This window comes from Somniosus microcephalus, chromosome 22 (assembly GCF_052327205.1).
Source record: "Somniosus microcephalus isolate GS21.2 chromosome 22, FLI_Smic_1.0, whole genome shotgun sequence".
Taxonomy (NCBI): Eukaryota; Metazoa; Chordata; class Chondrichthyes; order Squaliformes; family Somniosidae; genus Somniosus; species Somniosus microcephalus.
The window spans coordinates 49,645,864-49,670,210 of record NC_141008.1 but is presented as its reverse complement, the minus strand read 5'-3'; the positions used below and the strand labels follow the sequence as shown (position 1 = coordinate 49,670,210).

Genomic DNA, 24,347 nt, shown 5'->3' with positions numbered 1-24,347 from the left:
GACAGCCCCCAGAAGAAATGATACCATAGGTGGCAGATTCAATGACTAAAGGTTTTGTGATGGTGAACTTAAAGCCATCTGACGCTGAAACTGTCCCATGCATCAGCGTGCTTGTGTCGTGATGTGAGTAGGCTGATGGCCTTAACTGTCTCAACTCATTTACAAGGCAGCAAAGGAAGCTCTGAGTGCTGGCAGAAGACTGGAGACCCAGGAAATACTGGATCTCCACAACACCTGACTTGATGCGCATTTACACTTCATCATGCTGTCAACTGTGCAGGAGCCAGGCATCAGGCCTCGACAATATGTAAAAGTACCTATATGTGTGCCATGGATGCCTATTGTACAGGTTGATTGTATTCCCCCTACCCAAAAGTTTGTGTTAAACATCTCTAGGGATCCTATATGTAACGTTTATAAAGAATAGGGCTCTGTACGCTATGTGCAATTAAATCATAAACCTATTCTTTATAAACTTTACACATACCATGACTGGAAACTTCTTCCATACATACCCATGAAAATCCACCTCTTTCACCCTTATTATTTACAATCATATAGATTATTATAAAAAATTTCCTAATTTTGGACACTAAATTCTGACCTGTACTTATTTCCTACAATGGACAGTTCAGTCTTTCAATTGGATGCTAAATGAATGTATCTTAATTTTCCCCCAGCACAAAGGTATACTTGAGTAACTGCTCCCTATAGAAAGTGAGTTTGTTCAGTTTCATTGCAATGTAATTTTATCAGAGATAAGGCTGCAGTCAATTTTAGAACGAAGGTAACCTGGGACAGGGTTAGGGTTTGGGATATAATTAATTGTTTTCAGCAACTCTGTACAAATGGCCTCACATTAGATATTCAGCCATTTGTCAGGCTGCATGTCTAGTTCCAGCATATTTAGTCGATTCCATTAGCAAACCCATCCTGCGGGTTGGGTGTTTCTCAAACAAAGCTCCTTTCATTGTAAAATAGTGTAATGTCTATCCCCTAGAAAGCAAGTACATCCACTACAGCTTGGCATTAGGAAGGGCAAAAAGAACCTCATCCAGTGACATACAGGCACAATGGAACCTCAACCTTAGCAACTCAGATAATGCAGCCTCTCATTTTAGAACACACCATACTTCCCCCCCAATAATAACATTTATCACTTTCAGGTGATCAGGGCGACAATGTGAATGAAGGAATAAAAATAGAAACTGCTGGAAATGCTCAGCAGGTCAGGTAGCATCTGTGGAGAGAGAAACTTAATGTTTCAGGTCGATGACCTTTTGTCAGAACTGGAAAAGGTTCGAGATGGAACAGGTTTTAAGCAAGTACAGAGGCAGGGAAAGGGGGGAGGCGAGGAAAGAACAACAGGGAAGGTCTGTGATAGGGTGGCAGGCAGCAGAGAGTAAATGACAAAATGGATGATGGTGCGAGGCAAAAGGAGATGGTAATGGGACAAGTAAAGAAACAAAAGATGAGTCTAGAAGAGGTGTAAATGGCAACAGCAGAATCATCAGCAACAGCTGCCGTCCGAAAAAATGGGAGCAGAGGTTACGGTCTGAAATTGTTGAACTCAATGTTGAGTCCGGAAGGCTGTAAAGTGTCGAATAGAAAGATGAGGTGCTGTTCCTCAAGCTTACGTTGAGCTTCACTGAAACATGCAGGAGGCCGAGGACATTAGAGATCAGAGTGGCAGTGGTCCGGAGAATTAAAGTGACAGGCGACCAGAAGCTCGAGGTCATGCTTGCGGACTGAATGGAGGTATTGCGCAAAGTGGTCACCCAATTTGCGTTTGGTCTCCCCAATGTAGAGGAGATTGCATCGTGAGCCATGAATACAGTATGCTAAATTGAAAGAAGTACAAGTAAATTGCTGTTTCACCTGGAAGGAGTGTTGGGGGCCCTGGACGGTGGGAAGGGAGGAGGCAAAAGGGCAGGATGAAGGAACATTCTATAGATCCCTGCACTATAGATTCAACTTGTAAGGAAGTACTGTCGCTACACCTAATCTCAACAATGAGGTAACATCGTTGGGTCCCAGCCTTCAAACACACGAGCACCTGGTGGAAGTTATTAGCACCAACAGAATCGTGCAACATGACCAAACTAACTGAGCAAAACAGTAAGTGACGAGTCAGACCTGTCTCTGAAAAAGAGAAAATTAAGAGGCGACCTGACAGAGGTCTTACAAATTATGAAGGAGTTCGATAGGGTGGATGTGGAGAAACTGTTTCCACTTGTGGGTGAGTTCAGAACAAGGGGGCATAAACATAAGACAGTCACTAACTGATAAAATAATGAATTTAAGAGGAATTTCTTTACACAGAGTGGTGAAAATGTGGAATTTGCTGCCACATGGAGTGGTTGGAGCAGATAGCATTGACACATTTAAGGGGAGACTTGATACATACGTTAGGGAGAAGGGAATAGGGAGATGGGGGCAGGGTGGGAGGAGGCTCATGTGGAGTATAAAGGCTGGCATAGACCAGTTGGGCTGAATGGCCTCTTTCTGTGCTGTAGATTCTATGTAATTCTAGTTTGCTCTCTTACATTTTATTAGTAGCTCTCCCCTGGCTTTCCTCACGGTAAGTTGGATTATCTGCTGTTACACCGTATAATGCATTGACACATTGACACTATATTATTTGCTGCTAAGGTGGAGCTGCGTTTGCCATGGCCTGTTTCTTTATCTTCAGAAAGTTCAATTGTTAGAAATCCTGAGGTCTGGGGAACAGAGTTTGTGGCGGGGACCCAAGACAACGTATTTGGTCTTCCCAATAGTTAGTTGGAGGACATTTCTGCCTATCCAGTACTGGATGTCGGACAAGCAGTGCGACAAGTCAGAGAGAGTGGTGGGGTTGAGAGAAGTGCGGGTAAGGTTGAGCTGGGTATCGTCAGCGTACATGTGGAACCTGACTGCAGGTCATAAGAAAACAGCACAAAATTATACCTGACATGCACTAGAACGCGCACACATACAAACAACCGATGTTCTGGGTCACAGCACGTTGCTGGATATGCTGTTTTATAACAATATAGGGGTGTGATGCCATGTAATGCACAATATATTATCCAGGCCATTGATTATGGTGACTGAATAAGTCAAATTCTATTTTGCTTAAATGGTATTCTGGGATATTTTACTGGGAAGATTTAGGGATTGAATTCTTTGACTCCATCCGCTGTTAGAAAGCAGGTAAGGACTATCCAAAACACCCTCAGTGAGAATAATCTATGTAGTCACCCAAGGTATCCATTATTATCTCTTATATGGATCTGTTCCAACAACCCTTGTACCCTCCAAACTCTCCATTCCTCTGACTCTGGCCACTTGTGCACCCCCGTCATTGGCAGCTATGCCATCAGCTGTCCAAGCCCCACACTCTGCAATTCCCTCCTTAAATCACTCCCCTTCTCTCCCTTTCTTTAAGACACTTCTTAAAACTCTTGGTCACGTTCCTAATATCTAACCTCTATGGCTCAGTGCCCATTTTTTGTTTACACCTCTGTGAAAGCTTTGGGGCGCTTTTCTACATTAAAGGCGCTATATAAATGCAAGTTGTTGTTTTCATTGATGGTGGGGATGGTGGTGTTCCAAATTTCACAAGAACTCAAGAGTGTCCAGCGTGTTCTGCCAAGTTCATCTCACCTATCGGCACATCACTTGTTGACGTCAGGAGTTGGATTTGTCCTGGCAAGGTGGTATTGATGTGCAATGTAACATCATTATGCACAATGGATTCTGTGGTATGTTTGGGTGTTACACTGGAACCAAGACAATGCAAATTCACATTGTGGCTACCACCTTGGGTGGGGCTTGTTTCTGCGGGCACAGTAAAGAGCAATAACACACCCTCGACACTTTGGTTTCTTCCACACACACACTTTCCAGCCGGATTCATCAGATAGCAATCAGGGCTAGGAACTTGAGCTGATTTTTCTGAGGCCAATTGTCACCACCCTAATAACAACTAACTCAGCTAGGGTTGCCAACCCTCCAGGATTGCCCTGGCGTCTCCAGGAATTAAAAGATTAATCTCCAAGACACTGCTGCGAGCAACATCCGGGAGAAAAACCCTTAGGAGCATTAAAAATTGTCTCTTTTTATTTTCTGGAGTGGGATGTTGAACGGCCGATGGCAGGAGTGTGGGGGCGGGGCAGTTGGAGGCAGGAGGTCATGTGATGAAATCTCCAGGAGTACATCTAACCAAAGTTGGCAACCCTAAACTCAGCACAGACCAGATATCAAGCTTGGGTCCTGCTGGTCTGCATGGCTCAGTGCTGTGGCGGGCAGTGATTTTACCTACTATGCCATCAGGAGAACTTCCAACTTGTTTCCGGTGCCACATTTGCCATCACAGCAGTACGAATACTGCACTGAAACTCAAGTGCGACAGAGGTAAACCAGTCTGATATTGGCAGCAGTCTACCATCAATGGGAGGCCTTTCAGCTTACTTGCAGATTAAACTAGTACAGGGTTCCCCTTTAATTCAGATCAGCCATGAGTCTGTAATCAATCTGAATTAAATTCCCCAGTATATGGGACGGGGCGGGGGGGGGGGGGGGGAGGAGGGGGTGGTGGCTGAAAAGCTCTGTGTAAACATAGTCTTCAAATGCAGAGAGTGAGACAGACAGGGATCAGATTAACGGTGACATGTCGCTGCACTGAATGACTTGATCAAAGAGTCAGTCACTCAGCTATGAGCCACGGCCAAGCACTCACTTCAGTCTGGGTTTCAATACACTCCCTACTTAACTAACAGACAGCCGTGATAAAAATCTCAACAAAAATTCCAGTCATGCACAGCGGACAAAAAAAAAATCTGTATTCACTGTCATGTACGTTTAAATCTGTGCCCGCAAGCTCTGCAGAAGAAAGAAGTTTTAATCAGTTACCTTTGACAGATACTTGGCTGTATGATTGTCACATTACAATGAATGCCATATTCAGCAAATGGAAGGGGGGGAATAACCCATGCCTACACTCTTTCGAGTCACAGCGACACATTCAAACTAGCTCCTTGATAAGTGGTAAGGTTTGCAGTTTTCCCAATCAGTTGCAGTAATAAAGACCTGTACTGTCCGCACTTTAATGGAAGCCTTACTTTAGAGCATCAACGGGGAAAAGGACGGCATGTTCTCAGTAGCTGCCCCACGGTTATTTATGTGCTCAGCCTCAATACAAGATTAGGTGGATTTTTCTTTCCATTTTATCAGAACATCCTCACATCTCTGAACAAAAAAACATACGTAGCTCAGACGCTTTATGTACTCAGTCAACTGAACATGACATCTTATTGAGGCTGAGTGGCGTAAAAAGCCAATGTATACAAGGTTAAATAGTATTCATGTTTGTTACTTGAGTATATAATGGAGGCGTCCCATTATAATATACACTAACTGTGGTACTTGAGTATATACAATGAACTCTCCATATAATGTACACAAACTGTGGTATTTGAGTAGATAGAGAGTAATCCAATTATAATATATATATACAAACCATGGTATTTAAGTATATACAGAGAAATCCGATTATGATATACATAAGCTGTGGTATTTGAATACATAGAGGAATCCTATTATAATGTACACAAACTGTGGTTTTTCTCTGCATCATCCAGTATTTTTATTGAGCGACCTAAGTGAATGCATCACCGAGGATGAAGAGAGTAGGAGACAGTGAGTTAAATAAATGCTCATATCTCTGTTTGTTGAATTTCACCGTAGGGGTAAAAGCTGGAAATATTTTCTTCTTTTTCTCTTGGAAAATAATGTTTTTAATTTTTTTTTCATGTGGGAGTTCACTATCTGTTTGAATCGATAAAGACTAACAGGCTTATTGGAAATATAATAAATTGTTAAGAAATCCTTAAGTTTGTATATGCTGGTCTACGGTATTTTTCATGCTGTGCTCATACTTAGATCAAAGGCCTCCTTTAGATGTGACCCCTCCGATACACACTATGCTTTAATGACCTCAAACCCCTCAACAGCCTACTACCTCATAACACATACCAGACTCCATACTGTCTCGTATACATTCAATAGGAATAGGTCACCACGGAACAGACAATTGCATAAAGCCAGTCACACAATAACAAACAACTTACATTTATATGGCATCATTCATGTCAAAACATCCCAAGGTGCTTCACAGAAGAAGTGGCAGGAATTAAGGAGAGAAGTTGGGGAGGTAACATTCAGAAGGCATTTGAAGGAGCGGAGAGAGTTGGTGAGAAGACATTTGGGGACCGAATTCCAGAGCACAGAGATAGCTGAAGGTTCTGCCACTGAGCGTGGAGCAAGGGGCAGCAAACATCAACAACTTACATTTCTGTAGCTCCTTTAACGTATTACAACACCCTAAGGTGCTTCACAAGAGCGTTATCACACAAAACTTGAAACTGAGCTACATAAGTAGATTAGGACAGGCTTGGTCAAAGAGGTAAGTTTTAAAGAGTGTCTTAAAGGAGAACAGAGAGGTAGAGAGGCGGAGAGATTATGGGAGGAAATTCCAAAGCTTAGGACCCAGGCAGCTCAAGGCACAGCCACCAATGGGGGAGCGATTAATATCGGGGATGCGCAAGAGGCCAGAATTGGAAGAGCGCAGAGATCTCGGAGGGTTGCAGGGCTGGAGGAGGTTACAGAGATAGGGAGGGGCGAAGCCATGGAGGGATTTGAAAACAAGGAAAAGTAGACCAATCTCAGAAGAGCAGAGTTTATGAGCTGGGACATTGGGCTGGGGATGACTGACCAATAAATAGGACACTTCAAAGTTGTTACCATAGTGAAAAGATGCAATAGTGCCTGATGTTACAACAGTATGACTGAGATTGTAATATTTACTGCACTAATCTGAGGGGCAATCTTTAAAGGAAAATGGAGGATGAATCACCCGGGGCTGCTCTTGTGCAACCTCCTAGCAGCTGGTTCGCCAACTGCACTGGCAGAGATCTCAGAGCTGGTCACGTGGCACAGTGGGAAGTGCTAAGGTGCAGAAAGTAAATAAGAATAGAGCGAGCAGATGATGGGTGAAGGCTTTAGAACCTTTAAAGGAGAACGAGAAAATCAAAGGTTAAATTCACTTGTAAAGAAGAATTGCTAAATATTAAACATTTGAAGATTAGATCTGTTCAACAAGTTGCGGGTACAGACATGGAGTATTTAGAGATAAGATGGTAACATCTTTCCTTCATCCCTTACAACAGAAGCAGCAGCAACAGTGGGAGACTTGCATTTCTGTATCACCACTGAAGAGAACAATAAAATGTCCCTATTTTCTCTGATTTACACCAGTCTATAATTGAATTCGTACTGCGGGGGCATGGAGCTTTGTTCCCATTGTGTTCTGCAACATTCATTACTACGTTTTGCTGGAATATAATATTTTTAAAATATGTAATGGAAAACATTCCAAGAGTTTTCTTTAAAACTCAAGTCAGAATTCATCCTTTCAATACCTATTTTCATCTGCAATTGCTAAGTCCTCTGAACATTTAATGAAGCAACCTCAAAGTAATCGGTTTACTTGATAAACAGCGAGATATCATGTCATCGTCCAATTTGTCACACAAGCACCTTTCCAGCAGAGATCATCAGATAATGACCAGGAACTAAATCCATGGCCTGTTTCCCCTCCCCCACCAATGGTACTGAGGTCAGTTGTAGCACCCCAACCACTGCCCCCACTGAGATCAGCCAACACTGTCTCTGTATTTCACCCCGTTACTCTCGATGGCAACTTGGATTTATATAATGTCCTTGGTGTCCGGAAGATGACCCCGAGCGCTTTATAGATCTGATCAATGAAAATGGACACTGAAATGGAGGAAAAGTAGATTTAAACAGCAACTTAAACTTATGTCATGCCTTTAATGTAGAAAAACACTCCAAGGTGCCTCACTAGTAGCAAAGCCAAAAAAAGCAATTGAAAGTAAAGTCTTACAAAGGCTGTTGAAAACAAGGACGGAGGAGGCAAAGCAAAGGGATTGTGGAAGAGAGTTCCAGAGGAGAGGGGTAAAACAGCTAAAAGAACAGCAAAACAAAAAAGACCTGGAATGAAGAATAGGCCAGTATCAAAGGAGCAAAGGATGTCAGCAGGGACAGAAGTTTGAAGGACATCACTGAGACATGGTAGGACAAGGCAGCAAAGGTATTCAAATGTCAGGATAAGGATCTGGAAACTGATTCCTAGGGGCACAGAGCCAATCGAACTTGGCAGGGACCAGGGTGATGGGAGTGTGAGGCTTTGAGCAAGAAGGAATTCTTGTAACTCTACCACTTTCTCTCTTTGTATCTCTCTCTTGCTACTCTTTTTCCAGATCTGTAACTCTCCCTCATTGTCTCTTGGTTTTTCTCCATTATTCTTTTCCTGTGTCTGTTACACTCTCTTCCTCTTCTGTTGTTCTCTTCTGTTACCCACGCCGAGAGCAGCAGCGAGAGCGGACCTGATCGGGGACGGAACGGAGACCGGGATATAAGGAATGGCGGAGGGGAGGTCCAAACGCACCGAGAGCAGCGGCGAGAGCGGACCTGGTGGGGGACGGAGTGGAGACCGGGATATAAGGAGCAGCGGAGAGAGAGAGAGGGCAAAAAAAAAAATCAAGGAGTCGCATCACAGGACAGTAGGTAGGTGATTGGTTGGTGAGTATTGCAGCGTTTTTTTTCTCTAGTTAGGCAGTGGTTTAAACTATGTGCTGGGGAACAATAACTATTACTTTATTAGAAACATACATAGAAACATAGAAGGTAGGAGCAGGAGTAGGCCATTCGGCCCTTCGAGCCTGCTCCGCCATTCAACGAGATCATGGCTGATCATCCAAACCCTAGCACCCGATCCCTACACCGACAGCCATCCCACCCAAGCCCTATCCCCGTAACCCCACGTATTTAATCCCCCCTAACACTAAGGGCCAATTTTTATCATGGCCAATCAACCTAACCCGCACATCTTTGGACTGTGGGAGGAAACCGGAGCACCCGGAGGAAACCCACGCAAACACGGGGAGAATGTGCAAACTCCACACAGACAGTCACCCGAGGCCGGATTTGAACCCGGGTCCCTGGCGCTGTGAGGCAACAGTGCTAACCACTATGCCACCGTGCTGCCCTAGAACAGTGACCCCGACGTGATTAATTGAATAACTTTAGATATACTAATTAATTAATATATAACTATAAATAATAGTTTGAATAAAAACTTTAACTAATTAAAATTAATTCAGGTTATCAGTAAGCAAATAAAGAATTCTAGAGATGGCAGGGCAGGTTCTGTGTCGGGACTGTAGTATGTGGGAGTTTGTGGACAGCGAGACTGTCCCGGATTCACACATCTGCAGGAAATGTCTCTACCTTCAGTCACTCCGGCTCAAAGTCATTGAGCTGGAGTGCGAGTTGGAGAGACTCCAAAACATAAGGGAGGGGGAGAAATTTCTGAATAGTTTATCCAGAATACAGTCACATCCCAGAGGAAAGCACAGGTTCAAGAAGGGGAGGGTGTGACTGTTAGGGAGCCGGGTAGCGGGGACTTAGGAGAGGTTGAGAAGGAGGTCCCACAGACGTTGGTCCTTTCCAACAGGTACAATGTACTCGCTACCTGTGAAGACAAGGAGAAAGACTGCGGGGAGGACAGCCACAATGCCGACCAAGGCACCGCTGTAAAGGAATGAGCCATACCTATTCAGAAAAGTACTCCATCCTATGAACAGAATTCTGACTTTATTAAAATATGACAAACTGGTAAACGACATAGGTTTAAAAATCTAAAAGCCTCAACGACACAAAGCTGTAAATACAGGCTTTTGAGATAAGATGAGTTGTTAACACAAAGCTGTAAACACCATACAAGCTTTTGAAATGGGAATTGGTTGTTGACACTGAAACAATGGCCCTATTGAAGCTATTGGAGCTTCCAGAAAGTCTGAGCTTAAGAATGCCCAGTTAAAGGTGTCATAAACCAACACTTTGAAATGAAACACATAAAATTAAAGAACCATATGCCTTCATAAATATGACATCAATAGATGTACCAAGCAATCACATGGTTTTTGTATTGAACTTGGAACAGATAGGAGACGCAAAGTCTGCTTACAACCAGCTAGGGTGATTTAAGAATTGAATAAAAGTCTTTCATAAAAATGGCATCAAATAGATACATCTGTTATAATGTTTTTTATGGTAAGTTTTGAACACCTACACAGCAGACAGAATTCTGCAAGCTAACAGCTGAATTGACAGTAAGAATAGAAAGAAGTCAACAGAAAGATGACTAGAGATAATTAGCTTACATCAGCAGAAAACTTCAAAGGATATACCACTGAAAAAAGGGTATAAAATATAGAACTTTCAAATAGGAAGACAGAAGTCGCTGAAAGGGGCAAAGCGATTCTCTCACTCTTCAGGGGCAGGCTCTGTAAGTTTTTAAATCTTTGTGTCTCAGGGATCAAAAAGGTACTTTTATTTGATTTTGGTGGATATCCTGGATTAGAAATAAGTAAGAAATGTAAAAATGTAACGAAGTTAAGATTTGAGAATAAGAATTGTAAGCTATTTGTATTTTGAACTGCTAATGTTGCGACTGAATCACCAGTTGTTAACTACATGTCGGTTCTTTAATAAATCTATATATTTTTAGAATTGTCTCACATAGTACTTCTGTATCAAACTCACGAACTCAATCTCTGTACACTCTTTGGTGAGGAGTTGCAGAATTCTGGGGGAGTTTTCCGGACCCTCATAATATCCAGAAGGTTACAGTCTAGTTAAACTTATTAAAAGTGCTATCTGGAGGACGGTAACATCTTCAAGTCGTTCCTTTCCTTTAGGGAGAGATAGTCTGGACCTTTAGACCCAATTAAGCGTTTTATAGAACTTGGCTATCTCTAACTTTAGTTCAAGGTGAACGTCTGGGGAATACGCCTGATCCAGGGTAGCCCGAAAAGGGCTAGGACTAGTAATTATCCCTTCACCACGGCTCAGAAGGCTGTCCAAGGGGGGGTAAGAGCAGATTAGAAATGTGGTAGTGATAGGAGATTCTATAATTAGGGGGATAGATAGCGTCCTCTGCAGCCATGAACGAGAATCCCGAAGGGTGTGTTGCCTATGTGTAAGGGTGAAGGGTGTAAATAGGGAGGGTGTGTTGCCTATGTGTAAAGGTGGAAGGGTGAAGGGTGTAAATAGGGAGGTGCCAGGGTAAGGTATATCGCGAGGCGACTGGAGAGGAATTTGGAAAGGGAGGGGGTAAATCCAGTTGTCATGGTCCATGTTGGAACAAACGACATAGGTAGGAACAGGGAGGAGGTCCTGCTGAAGGAGTTAGGAGCTAAATTAAAAAGCAAGACCTCAAGGATAATAATCTCTGGATTATTGCCCAAGCCACGTGCAAATTGGCATAGAAGCAGTCAGATCAGGAGAACTAACACGTGGCTAAAGGGCTGGTGTGGGAAAGAGGGGTTCCTTTTCACAGGACACTGGTACCAGTACTGGGACAGGAAGGAGCTGTACCGATGGGACGGGCTCCATCTGAACTGGGATGGAACCCATGTCCTAGCGGAAAGGGTAAATAGGGAGGTGGCAAAAACTTAAAACTAGTAAGATGGCGGGGGGGGGGGGGGGGGGGGGAATCTACAAGAAATGAAATTAGCTTAAATATAAAAAAAACAGGAAAGGAGAGCATAGGAAAGAGTAAAGGGAGGACATTGATGGCCAGGGAATAAATATAGAGTAATATAACAGGAGAGTAAAAAGATGGTTAAAAATAAAGTGAATGGAACTGCTATTAAAAATGTTAAACTGTCTGTACAGCAATGCACACAGTGTCCGTAATAAAACAGGAGAGCTGGAGGCAATCATGCGTTGCGATGAACCAGGCATAGTAGGGATTACTAAGACATGGCTACAGAAAAATCAAGACTGGGAACTAAGCATTGCAGGGTATAACATATTTACAAAAGATAGAGAAGGAAAAAGGAGAGGGGGAGTAGCTGTACTTATTAGGGATAACATAATGGCAGTAGAAAAAAGTGACGCAGCTATTAGCAAGACAGAAACAGAATCCATGTAGATAGAGATAAAAAAACAATGAAGGATCAATCACACTAATAAGGGTAGTCTACATACCACCTAATAGTGGAAGGGAGGTGGAGGAAGAAATATGCAAAAAAATTAGGGAAATTAGTAAAAAACATAGAATAATCATCATGGGGGATTTCAGCTACCCTGATATTAATTGGACAGAAGAGGTAGGTAAAGGGGATAAGGGACTGGAGTTCCTACAATGTGTACAGGACTCCTTTCTAACCCAATATGTAAAAAGCCCAACAAGGAAGGATTCGCTATTGGATCTAGTAATGGGGAATGACCCAGAGCAGATAAGAGAAGTAAATGTAGGGGAACATCTAGGCAACAGTGACCATAATATAATACGCTTTAAGATAATAATTGAGAAGGACATAAGTATGACGAAGACCAGGGTAATAGATTGGAGAAAAGCTGATTTTGAGGGCTGAGAACAGAACTTGGGAAAATAAAATGGACATCAATATTGGCAAACAATGATGTAGAACAGCAATGGGAAACATTTAAAACGATGTTCAACTGAGTCCACGAAAAATATATTCCGCTAAAAAAAACAAAATAAGCACTAATGGGACACCATGGATAAATAAAGCCATAAGGGAAAAATTAAGGATAAGGAAAGAGGCATACATTAAGTACATGGACAGCAGGGGAGAGCATGATAAGGGAGAATACAAAGAGATTAGGAGACAAGTCAAAAAACACAATCAGGAAGGCAAAGAGGAACTATGAAATTAAATTATCAAGGAACATAAAACAAAATAGTAAAATATTTTATAGGCACGTGAATAAAAAAAGGTCGGAATGGGAATAGGGCCACTAAGGGATAGACAGCATAATACCATAGGTAACGATAGAGAGATGGCAGAAATATTAAATAATTACTTTGCTTCAGTATTTACCAGGGAGATAGAACAGGTGGACATGACATTGGATCATGAGATTGGTAATGAAATAAATGCATTTAAAATAAAAAGAAGCGATATATTAAATAAACTAATCGAACTCAAAGAGGAAAAACCCCTGGTCTGGACAGATTACATCCACGCATTTTTAAAGAATTTAGGGAAGAGGTAGCAGAGGCATTACTACACATATTTAATAATTTGTTAAAAAAAGGTGTAGTGCCAGAGGACTGGCGGATAGCTAACGTAATACCTATATTTAAGAAGGAAGATAGAACATGTCCAGGGAACTATAGACCACCAGCCAGCTCAACATTGGCAGTAGGAAAAATAATGGAATCCCTACTAAAGGAAAAAATAATAGAATATCTAGAAGCCAAAAATATGATAAGGAATAGTCAGCATGGACTTCAAAAGGGAAAGTCTTGCTTGACCAACCTCATTGAATTTTTTGAAGAGGTAACAGAGAGAGTAGACAAGGGTAATGCAGTAGATGTAATTTATCTAGATTGTCAAAGGGCCTTCGATAAGGTACCATATAATACAGGAAACTTTGTGTTATCCGGAGGCTAAATGTCCGGCAAGCTCGAGCCACCGGCAAAAATCAGGAGCTGTTTCGTTAGTTTTTCTTTTCGTTGCTTTTTTCTCTTCGTTGCTTTTTTCTCAACAGTCAAGCTCTGCAAGGTCTCGCTGAAGCTGTTGCTAAGCTACAGAGATGCTTGCAAGGTACGGCCGACTGTTTAGAAGCTGTTGCTAAGCAACAGGGTTTGTTGCCAGATACGGAAATTTTCAACATTAGCGCTGGTTTGTCCGGCAGTTTTGATGGGACGGCAACAGCTCGGTCCCGTCGGTGCCGGATAGCACAAAGTTTCCTGTAGACTAATGAATAAGGTCAGAGAATGCGGAGTCAGGGGACAAGTAGCAGATTGGATAGCTAGCTAGCTTCAAGCATAGAGTAGGGGTAAAGGGTAGCTATTCACAGTGGCAGAAGGTGGGTAGTGGTGTTCCACAAGGATCAGTGCCGGAACCACTGTTGTTCACAACTTATATTAATGATTTAGACTTTGGAATCAAAAACACAATTTCTAAATTTGCATATGACACCAAATTGGGGGGGGATAGTCAATACTGAGGAGGAATGCAACAAATTACAGGAGGACATTAATAAACCTGCAGAATGGGCATATAATTGGCAAATGAATTTCAACACAGATAAATGTAAGGTATTACATTTTGGTAGGAAGAATAGGGAGGTCATTTATTACTTGGAGGGTGTGAGTCTAGGTGGGGTAGAGGAGTAAAGGGATCTCGGAGTACAAATAAACAAATCGCTAAAAGTAGTGACACAGGTTAACAAGGCCATAAAAAAAGCAAACCAAGCACTAGGGTTTATTTCTAGAGAGATAGCATTGAAAAGTAGGGAAGTTATGCTAAATTTGTATCAAACCTTGGTTAGACCACACTTAGAGTAACTGCGTGCAGTTCTGGTCGCCATATTATATAGAAAGGATATAGAGGCACTGAAGAGGGTGTAGAGAAGATTTACAAGGATATACCAGAAATGTGAGGGTATACCTATCAGGAAAAGATGAACAGGCTGGGTCTCTTTTCGCTTGAAAAAAGGCTGAGGGGTGACCTAATAGAGGTCTTTAAAATTATAAAAGGTTTTGATAGAGTAGATACAGAGAGAGTGTTTCCACTTGTGGGGAACAGCATAACTAGAGGCCATCAAGATAAGATAGTCACCAACAGAACAATTCAAATAGGGAATTCAGAAGAAACTTCTTTACCCAGAAGGTGGTAAGAATGTGGAACTCACTACCACAGGGAGTGGTTGAGGCGAATAGTATAGATGCATTTAAGGGGAGGCTAGATAAGCATATGAGGGAGAAGGGAATAGATAGTTATGCTGATGAGAGTTAGACAAGGAAAGACGGGAGGAGGCTTGAGTGGAGCATAAACGCCAGCATGGGCCGAATGGCCTGTTTCTGTGCAGTATATCCTATGTAATCTTTCTCTCTCTGAATTTTCTAGCGACTGAACTAATCAGAAATTACACCAGAAAGGTAGTTCTAGGACCTGATTGATAACCGATGACATGGCTCTGGAACCTAATTGGCTGAAGGAATATTTGTCTCTGGTAGCTGACGAGCTGAAATTCTGGGACCTGATTGGTTAATCTCTGGTTCTGCAATCTAATTGGTCACAGTAACTCTGAGACACCCATGGTCGAAGGGTGTTTTTGTGACTGGAAGGCTCTTTCCAGTGGGGTTCCGCAGGGCTCAGTACTGGGACCTTTGCTTTTTGTGATATGTATCAATGATTTGGACTTGAATGTAGGAAGTATGATTAAGAAGTTTGCAGATGATACAAAAATTGGCCGTGTGGTCGATAATGAAGAAGAAAGCTGCAGACTGCAGGAAGATATCAATGGGCTGGTCAAGTGGGTAGAACAGTGGCAAATGGAATTCAATCTGGAGAAGTGTGAGGTAATGTATTTGGGGAGGGCTAACAAGGCATGGGAATACACTATAAATGGTAGGACACTGAGAAGTGCAGAAGATCAGAGGGACCTTGGAGTGCATGTCCACAGATCCCTGAAGGTAGCAGGACAGGTAGATAAGGTGGTTAAGAAGGCATGCGGGATACTTGCCTTTATTAGCCGAGGCATAGAATATAAAAGCAGAGAGGTTATGCTTGAACTGTATAAAACTCTAGTTAGGCCACAGCTAGAATACTGTGTACAGTTCTGGTCACCACATTACAGGAAGGATGTGATTGCACTAGAGGGGGTGCAGAGGGGATTTACAAGGGTGTTGCCTGGGCTGGGGAATTTTAACTATAAGGAAAGATTGGATAGGCTGGGGTTGTTTTCTTTGGAACAGAGGAGGCTGAGGGGAGACCTTCCCTTTGTTCTTTCCTCCCCTCCCGCCTTCCCCTTTCCCACACTTCTCCAACTTTTTCCAGTTCTGACGAAGGGTCAGCAACCTAGAACGTTAACTCTGTTTCTCTCTCCACGATGCTGCCTGACCTGCTGAGTGTTTCCAGCATTTTCCGTTGTTGATCCTAAATCTAGTGCCTGTTCATGGCTGTAAATTTGTGACCTGGCAAAAATTTTGTCTCAGAGCACCAGGAATTTTCCATTTTTAAGGACGTTATGGAGTGAATCAACGCTTGCTCAGTTACAGAATGTCCCTGCTTTATGGCTGATCTTGGGCTCAAAGCCACTTCCCTGCCTGCTCCCCATAACTCTTCGCTCCCTTATCTTGCAAAAATCTGTCAATCTCCACCTTAAATGTATTTAATGACCCAGCCTCCATGACTCTCTGGGGCAGAGAATTCCACAGATTTACGACCCTCTGAGAGAAGAAATTCCTCCTCATCTCAGTTCTAAAAGGGTGACCCCTTATTTTGAAACTATGCCCCCGAGTTCTAGATTTCTCCACGAGGAGAAACATCCTCTCTGCATCTACCCTGCCGAGCCCCCTCAGTATCTTATATGTTTCAATAAGATCACCTCTCATTCTTCTAAATTCCAATGAGTATAGGCCCAGCCTGCTCAACCTTTCTTCATAAGTCAACCCCTTCATCTCTGGAATTAACCTAATGAATCGTCTCCGAACTGCCTCCAATGCAAGTATATCCTTCCTTAAATAAGGAGACCAAAACTGTACGCAGTACTCCGGGTGTGGTCTCACCAATACCCTGTACAGTTGTAGCAGGACTTCCCTGCTTTTATACTCCAACCCCCTTGAAATAAAGGACAACATTCCATTTGCCTTTTTGATTACTTGCTGTACCTCCATGCTAACTTTTTGTGTTTCATGCACAAGGACCCCCAGGTCCCTCTGAACTGTAACATTTGTAATCTCTCTCCATTTAAATAATAATTTGCTTTTTTATTTTTCCTGCCAAAGTGGATAACCTTGCACTTTCCCACATTATACTCCATCTGCCAAATGTTTGCCCACTCACCTAGCCTGTCTATATCCTTTTGCAGATTTTTTGAGTCCTCTGCACTTGCTTTCCCACCCATCTTTGTATCATCCGCAAACTTGGCTACATTACACTCGGTCCCTTCATCCAAGTCATTAATGTAGATGGTAAATAGTTGAGGCCCCAGCACTGATCCCTGTGGCACCCCACTAGTCACCGTTTGCCAACCGGAAAATGATCCATTTATCCCGACTCTCTGCTTTCTGTTAGTTAGCCAATTCTTTATCCATGCTAATATATTACCCCCAACTCCATGAGCTCTTATCTTATGCAGCACCTTATCGAATGCCTTCTGGAAATCCAAATACACCACATACAGCATTATCTGGTCATTATCACATTGCTGTTTGTGGGAGTTTGCTGTGCGCAAATTGGCTGCTGCTGCGTTTCCCACATTACGACAGTGACTCCACTTCAAAAGTATTTCATTGGCTGTAAAGCGCTTTGAGACGTGCAGTGGTCATGAAAGGTGCTGTATAAATGCAAGTCTTTCTTTTTTCTTATGTGGCTCGTAGTCAGATTTTGTTTGATAACACTCCTGTGAAGCTCCATAGGATATTTTACTGCATTAAAAGGTGTTATTTAAATGCAAGTAGCTGTTGTTGTTTATGTTGCTGCGCAGTGCTCTGGGAAACACATTTCCACTTTTTCTACGACTAAGATATAAAATCCTTACAAAAGAGGCAGTGGCTTGAACTGTGAGTGTAGAGTGACTGCAAGTTCATTTGTAAGTGTGAATGAGTGGGTGATTATGTGTCAATTGGCAGGGAGTGAAGAGGGGCAGAATGCAGCCATGGTAACACTGAGTCAAAAAATAAATTTGGCCATAGTACAAACACAAATATTAATTATTTTGCAAAAAATAATAAAAATAGGGCTTCAGCAGAAAAAAAAATATATTCTTCAAACTTTCAGACTGATAACAGAATTGCAATGATTAGTAATAGATCCTGCCTAAGGAACCCTGTATATTCTGGTAACAAGATAGTAAAATCAAAAACCGAAGGGATGAATTCCAGCACGAATCACATTCAATAGGTGGGAGAATCAGGTTGTACCCCCATCACCATCCCACACTCCTTTGAGCGGGGCTCCTCACTGAGAGTGCAGGAGGGCAAATCACCCTTAGAACGACTCCTTTGAGAAATGAATAGCACTAGCTAATCTTCTGTTACTTGTCTCGTGGGGAACGGTAGCATAGTGATTATGTTACTGGACTAGTAATCCAGAGGCCTGGACTAATGATCCAGAAACATGAGTTCAAAATCCCACCATGGCAGCTGGGGAATTTAAATTCAGTTAATTAAATAAATCTGGAATGAAAAAGCTAGCATCTGTAATGGTGACCATGAAACTATCAGATTGTCGTAAAAACCCATTCACTAATGTCCTTTAGGAATGGAAATCTGCCTATATGTGACTCCAGACCCACAGCAATGTGGCTGACTCTTAACTGTCCTCTGAAATGGCCTAGCGAGCCACTCAGTTGGTACCAAATAAAACCGCTACAAAGAAGTATCAACACACAGACTGCAGCGGTTCAAGAAGGCCACCACATTCTCAAGGGCAACCAGGGATGGGCAATAAATGCTGGCCTTGCCAGCGACACCCACAAATCAGAAAAAAAACTTAACACACTCCAGATCAGTAGTTCACAGGAGTCTGTAAGTACAACATCTAGCACTGCTTCCAAGGTCACTATATTGCTAGTCCAGCAAGGAAAGAAGTTTGATTTAGATCTGAGAAATGAAGTGGGGCAAGGGGTAATAAAGAGTCAAAGGTAAGGATGCTGGCCTGGAAATAGGCAACGCTCTGAGGTAAGAGATCGGGACCAAATTAACTGGGCCGAAAAATTAGCAAACAGGTCAACGGATCAGCAATGGGAAATCTTTGAATATGATAGGATGCAGTACAAAATTAATACATTCCTCTATGGTGAAAAGGAATAAAGCTCCGTGGATCAATCAAGATTAAAACTAAACTGAAACTTAAAAGGAAAGCATGAGATAAAATTAGGGCCAAGAAAATATAGAAGGTGCAGTGGGAAGGTGAAAAGGAAGATTAGAATGGCAAAAAGGAAATATGAAAAAGGCTGATAGGTAATATAAAAAGGCCTTTATAAGCTTATAAAATATGAATAGAGGGTAGGCCCGCTCAAGTGTGTCTAATTGTGGAGGAGAAAGGTATTTTGGAGTTATTAAATTAATATTTTGCATCAGTTTTTTTTTACAAATGATGGTGGAAGTGAGAATATCATTATTCTTTCAGTCTTGAGATGTGGGCGTTGCTGGCAAGGCCGACACCGATTGCCCATCCCTGGGTTGATACAACTGAGTGGCTTGATAGGCCACTTCAGTAGGCAGTTAAGCATCACATAAGTACACATAGGGTTTCCTTCCCTAAACATTAGTGAACCAGCTGAATATTTTACGACAATCCGACAGCCTCATGGTTACTTTTTACTGACACCAGCTTTTTATTTCCAGAGTTTTAAAACCAAATTCAAATTTCCAAACTGCCATGGTGGGATTGGAATTTACATTCTGTGAATTATGAGTCCATAATCTGGATTACTAGTCCAGTAACATAACCACTACTCCGGATAGCTGGGAGACCAGCAGTGCTCAGTCACCCGGGTCTGGTTGCAAGCCACGACAGCCAGGATGCTGTGCATGTGTGAATCGCGCACACATGGACCATTTCTCCCGAGTCGCCAGCAGCGGTGCTCGGGAGAACAATCGCCTATTCCGGGAGACTCCCATCGAAAATGGGAGGGTTTGGAACCCTACCTTTGATACCTTTACCTAACAAAAATCTACCGTGCTCAGTCTTAAAAGTGCCAATTGTCCCAGCATCCACAGCCTTTTGGGGGGGACAGAGTTCCAGATTTCGACTATCGTTTTTGTGAAAAAATGCTTCCTGATTTTGCTCCTGAACAGCCTGGGTCTAGTTTAAGATTATGCAATCTGTTCTCATAATTTAGCCCTCTAAGCCCTGGTATCATTCTGGTGAATCTACGCTGCACCCCCTTCAAGGCTGGTATAAATTTCCTGAGGTGCGGTGCCCAGAACTGAACGCAGTACACCAGAAGGTTCTGTACAACCAAAGCACAACTTGCTTACCTTTGTATTCCAGCCCCCTTGAGACAAAGGCCAAACACATTAGCCTTGCAATTACGCTGTGAGATACCAGCATGTAAATACCAAACGCGTTTGTAGATTCGTATCCCACAAAGTGATTTCAAAGCATTTTTTCCTTCTGCAGCTACCTGGCTGAGATACCCGTATCTATAACTAGCGATAAAAACAATGTAAAGCAGTTTTGCACAGATTCGTCACTCCAATGAAATCAGTGTTGATTTTTGACACAAACAGCCCCACAAAAACTGTTTACATGACTACCACATCTTTATTAGGGCATTTCATTTCCCTAATCTTCCTAACTCAGAGTGTGTTTGTACTGCCACTGCAGTTCTGAGGCTAGTATAAACAGTCTGAGACCAGCAGCTTAGAATTGGTTCCAATCAGACCCTATTACCTTGTTTATACGACCTGGGTCTGAATCAAATTCGCACAGTAAAGAAAGAGCTCTGTGCTCCTGGCTATTAAATTTTAAATGTTTTGACAAAGTGCTTTCTCAAAACATCTTAAAAAAAAAATCTATGTACGTTTATGAAGTGCCAGGGATTCAGGATTGTTTAAACCTGTATGGACACCACACTGGTGTTACTTCATGCAGTGTCAAACACAAGCAGTACGACACTGCCTTCTCCAAGAGTTCCGCACAGTTTCCCTCTGGAGTAAAGGATCACAATTCAAGCTAATAAGGAAAACTGTTAGACGCTGTACGCTGTCAGCTGTGGCTCAGTTGGTAGCACCCTCGCCTCTGAGACAGAAGGTTGTGGGTTCAAGTCTCACTCCAGAGACTTGAGCACAAAAATCTAGGCTGACACACCACTGCAGTGCTGAGGGAGCACTGCACTGTCGGAGGTGCCGTCTATTGGATGAGACGTTAAACGAGGCCCCGTCTGCTCTCTCAGGTAGATGTAAAAGATCCCATGGCACTATTTCGAAGAATAGCAGGGGAGTTTTCACCAGTGTCCTGGCCAATATTTATTCCGCAATCGACATAACAAAAACAGATTATCTGGTTATTATCACATTGCTGCTTGTGGGATCTTGCTGTGTGCAAATTGGCTGCTGCGTTTCCTACATTACAACAGTGACTACACTTCAAAAGTACTTCATTGGCTGTAAAGAGCTTTGGGATGTCCGGTGGTCGTGAAAGGCACTGTATAAGTACAAGTCTTTTTTTTTTTCTTTCATTTTTCACCGTGGAACTGGGTCACAAGATCAGAAGATAATTATGCATGAGGAAGACTATTCAGCCCACCTTAGATCACGCATCCAGAGAATCTAATGCCCGCTTAGCTTCACATTTGCTGATGGGCATTTGGACGGGGGGGGGGGGGGGAAGGTCGGGATTGCATAGTTTTAGAGCCTGTGGAGTTTGGGTTTCTAGATTTGATCCCAGTGTCAGCCGCATGCAAGTGAATCTACCTATACCACAAGATAAAAGCAGTGGGACCATTAGGAATTAAATGTTTCTCATTCCCTCATTACATCACCAAAAATTAGGCGTTCCTGCTGTCACACCACACTGTCAGGACACAGAAGCTTCTGAGTAGACTACGACATAATTAAAATACATACGTATTTTTTTTTTTAAAAAGGACGAGCCAGAGATGAAGGAGTGGGATCACAGTAATTATACAATAGTGTCAGTACAGGAGGGGTGACGCTAACTGCGTCCTGAAATCTTTTTTTATTACCTGGTAATTCCAAATTGACCTGAAATGGCCCAATTTCAGTCACTTTGAGCTTTGAGTCTGGCCGGTGTTCATCACTAACATTTACTCTGGAGTCCATCCATTATAAATTCAACTTTGGAAAAGAACTTAAAATGTCAACTATACTGGAAGTGCCCACAGTAGAGTCAGCCTGTCACAAGCAATGGGAAACCTGCATTTATATAGTGCCTTTAATATAGAAAAACACCACCCCACAGCACTTCGCAGAGAAGGAAAGTGAACACCAAGCACACACTGAGAAATGACCAAAGGTATGGTTGAATAGATAGGTATTCAGAGTAACAACAGAAAATGCTGGAAAAACTCAGCAGTGTAGTGTATGTACCTTTAAGGGGAGAACTACTTTTTACAGCTCCTGTATACTGTAGTACCGGCAGTGACCACACCTGTATATAACCCTGAGTAGGGATCTGTACTGTTAGTTTTAGAGCAACCCTCATCCAGTAAACACCTGTTGATTGTTCCTCTGCAGTCTCTGTCTATATCTTGAAGGACACCATACATCAAGATTCACGGATTTAACAAGCAGGCCAGGCAACATCCGTAGAGAGAAAAAAGAGTCAACGTTTCGGGTCAAACCCTTTGTCAAGACTGGAAAAGCACAGGAAATGAAATAGATTAAAAGGCCGGGCTGGGAGAGAACAAAAGAGAAGTGAAGAGACATTAAGAGGTATTCAAAACAAGACGAGATGGTGATGGGACTAGTGGAGACAAAAGACGGCTCTAGATTAGGTGTGAAATGCGCTGGCAGAATGGGAGACAGCTGCCATGTGGGAGAGAAAAAAGGGTGGGGGGGAAAGGGCTAAAACAAAGGTGTGGATAAAAAATAAGTAAAAATGTAATGGGGGCCGAGGTTATGATCTGAAATTGTTGAACTCAATATTGAGTCCGGAAGGCTGTAAAGTGCCTAATCGGAAGATGAGGTGCTGTTCCTCGAGCTTACGCTGAGCTTCCGTGGAACAGTGCAAGAGGCCGAGTACAGTGAGGTCTGAGTGGGAATGGGGCGGTGAATTAAAATGACAGGCGGCCGGAAGCTCGGGGTCATCCTTACGGACTGAACGGAGGTGTTCCGCAAAGCGGTCACCCAATCTGCATTTGGTCTCCCCAATGTAGAGGAGACCACATCGTGAGCAGCGAATACAGTATACTAGATTGCAAGAAGTACAAGTAAATCGCTGTTTCACCTGGCAGGGGTGTTCAGAGGGCATTTAAAGACAGAGAGAGGAAGTGAGGCCACGAGATTTAGGGAGGGAGTTCCAGAGAGCAGGACCGGGAGAGCTGAAAGCTCTGCCACCAATAAACACAGAGAAGGGGGATGCACAGGATGGCAGAGTTGGAGGGACAAAGGGCTCAGGACAGGACGTAGGGTGAAGGAAATCTGTAGATGAGGATGAGGACTTTCAAATCGTTGTATTACAAGATATGAAGCTAGTGTAGGTTGGCAAGGGTTAGAGCAATGTCCAAGCGAGACTTGGTGCAGAACAGAATGCAGGTGGCAGAATTTTAGATGAGTTGGAGTTTGTGAAGGCTGGGGTTGGCTAGGAGGTCATTTCAGAAATCAAGTCTGGAGAGAACAAAGGTGTGGATCTGAGGTGGGTAATGGTGTGGAGGTAGAAATAAGCAGTCTCTGTAGATTTCTATGATATGGGGTTTGAAGCTTAAGACTCTGAGGTTGTGCATAGTCTAGTTCGACCTGAGAAAACAATCAAAGATGAAAACAAAAACAGTGATAAGGGTATGGATTTTTGGTGGGATGTGAGTACAGTGGCTTCAGTCTTTCCGAGAAGAAATTTTGCCTCATCTGTAATTTGATGCTACGCAGGCAGCCTGACAGAAAGCAGTGGCAGAGTCGAGGGAAGTGGTGGAAATGTAGAGCTGGATGTCATCACCATATGTATGGAAACCAAACACTTACTATCTCAACCATGGGTTCCATATTGGTATGATTCAATAACTCAGTGTACATCTTACTGGAGTACTCATTACAAAGCTATACTGTCACAGAAACTCACCATTCCAACCATGCTGAGATTCCAGAGTACAGATATTACAAAGAACTGCCCAGTCACTTCAAAACTACCTCTTGTAGTTGCTTGGCAACACAGATGCTAAAGAGAATGAATGTATCCCTACATTACAACAGTGACTACACTTCAAAAGTACTTCATTGGCTGTGAAGCATGTGGGACACCCGAGGTCGTGAAAGGCTCTATGAAAATGCAGGTCCTTTCCCTTCCCTTTATTTATTGAAGGGTTACTTGTTGAAGAGTCTGCATGTAACACACATAGATTAGTATCAATATTTGGTGCTGTCCTGTTGTAAGCAAGCACCCAAATGGGGCAACGCCAATGGCACCTGGTGTGACCAGTAAGGGTCACCTGTGTACTAATGTAAATGACTGAAGCTGCGAAGGTTGTCACACATAGAATCATACAGCACAGAAGGAGGCCATTCGGCGCATCGTTCCTATGCCGGCTCTCTGAAAGAGCTATCCAATTAG

At 42.8% G+C, this 24,347-nt stretch overlaps 1 protein-coding gene across 3 annotated transcripts in view; it reads right to left on the bottom strand.

Moving 5' to 3' along the window:
* The window catches only part of bcas3 (BCAS3 microtubule associated cell migration factor), a 1,023,442-nt gene that overhangs the window by 645,376 nt on the left and 353,719 nt on the right, over window positions 1-24,347 (bottom strand). The window lies entirely within an intron of this gene.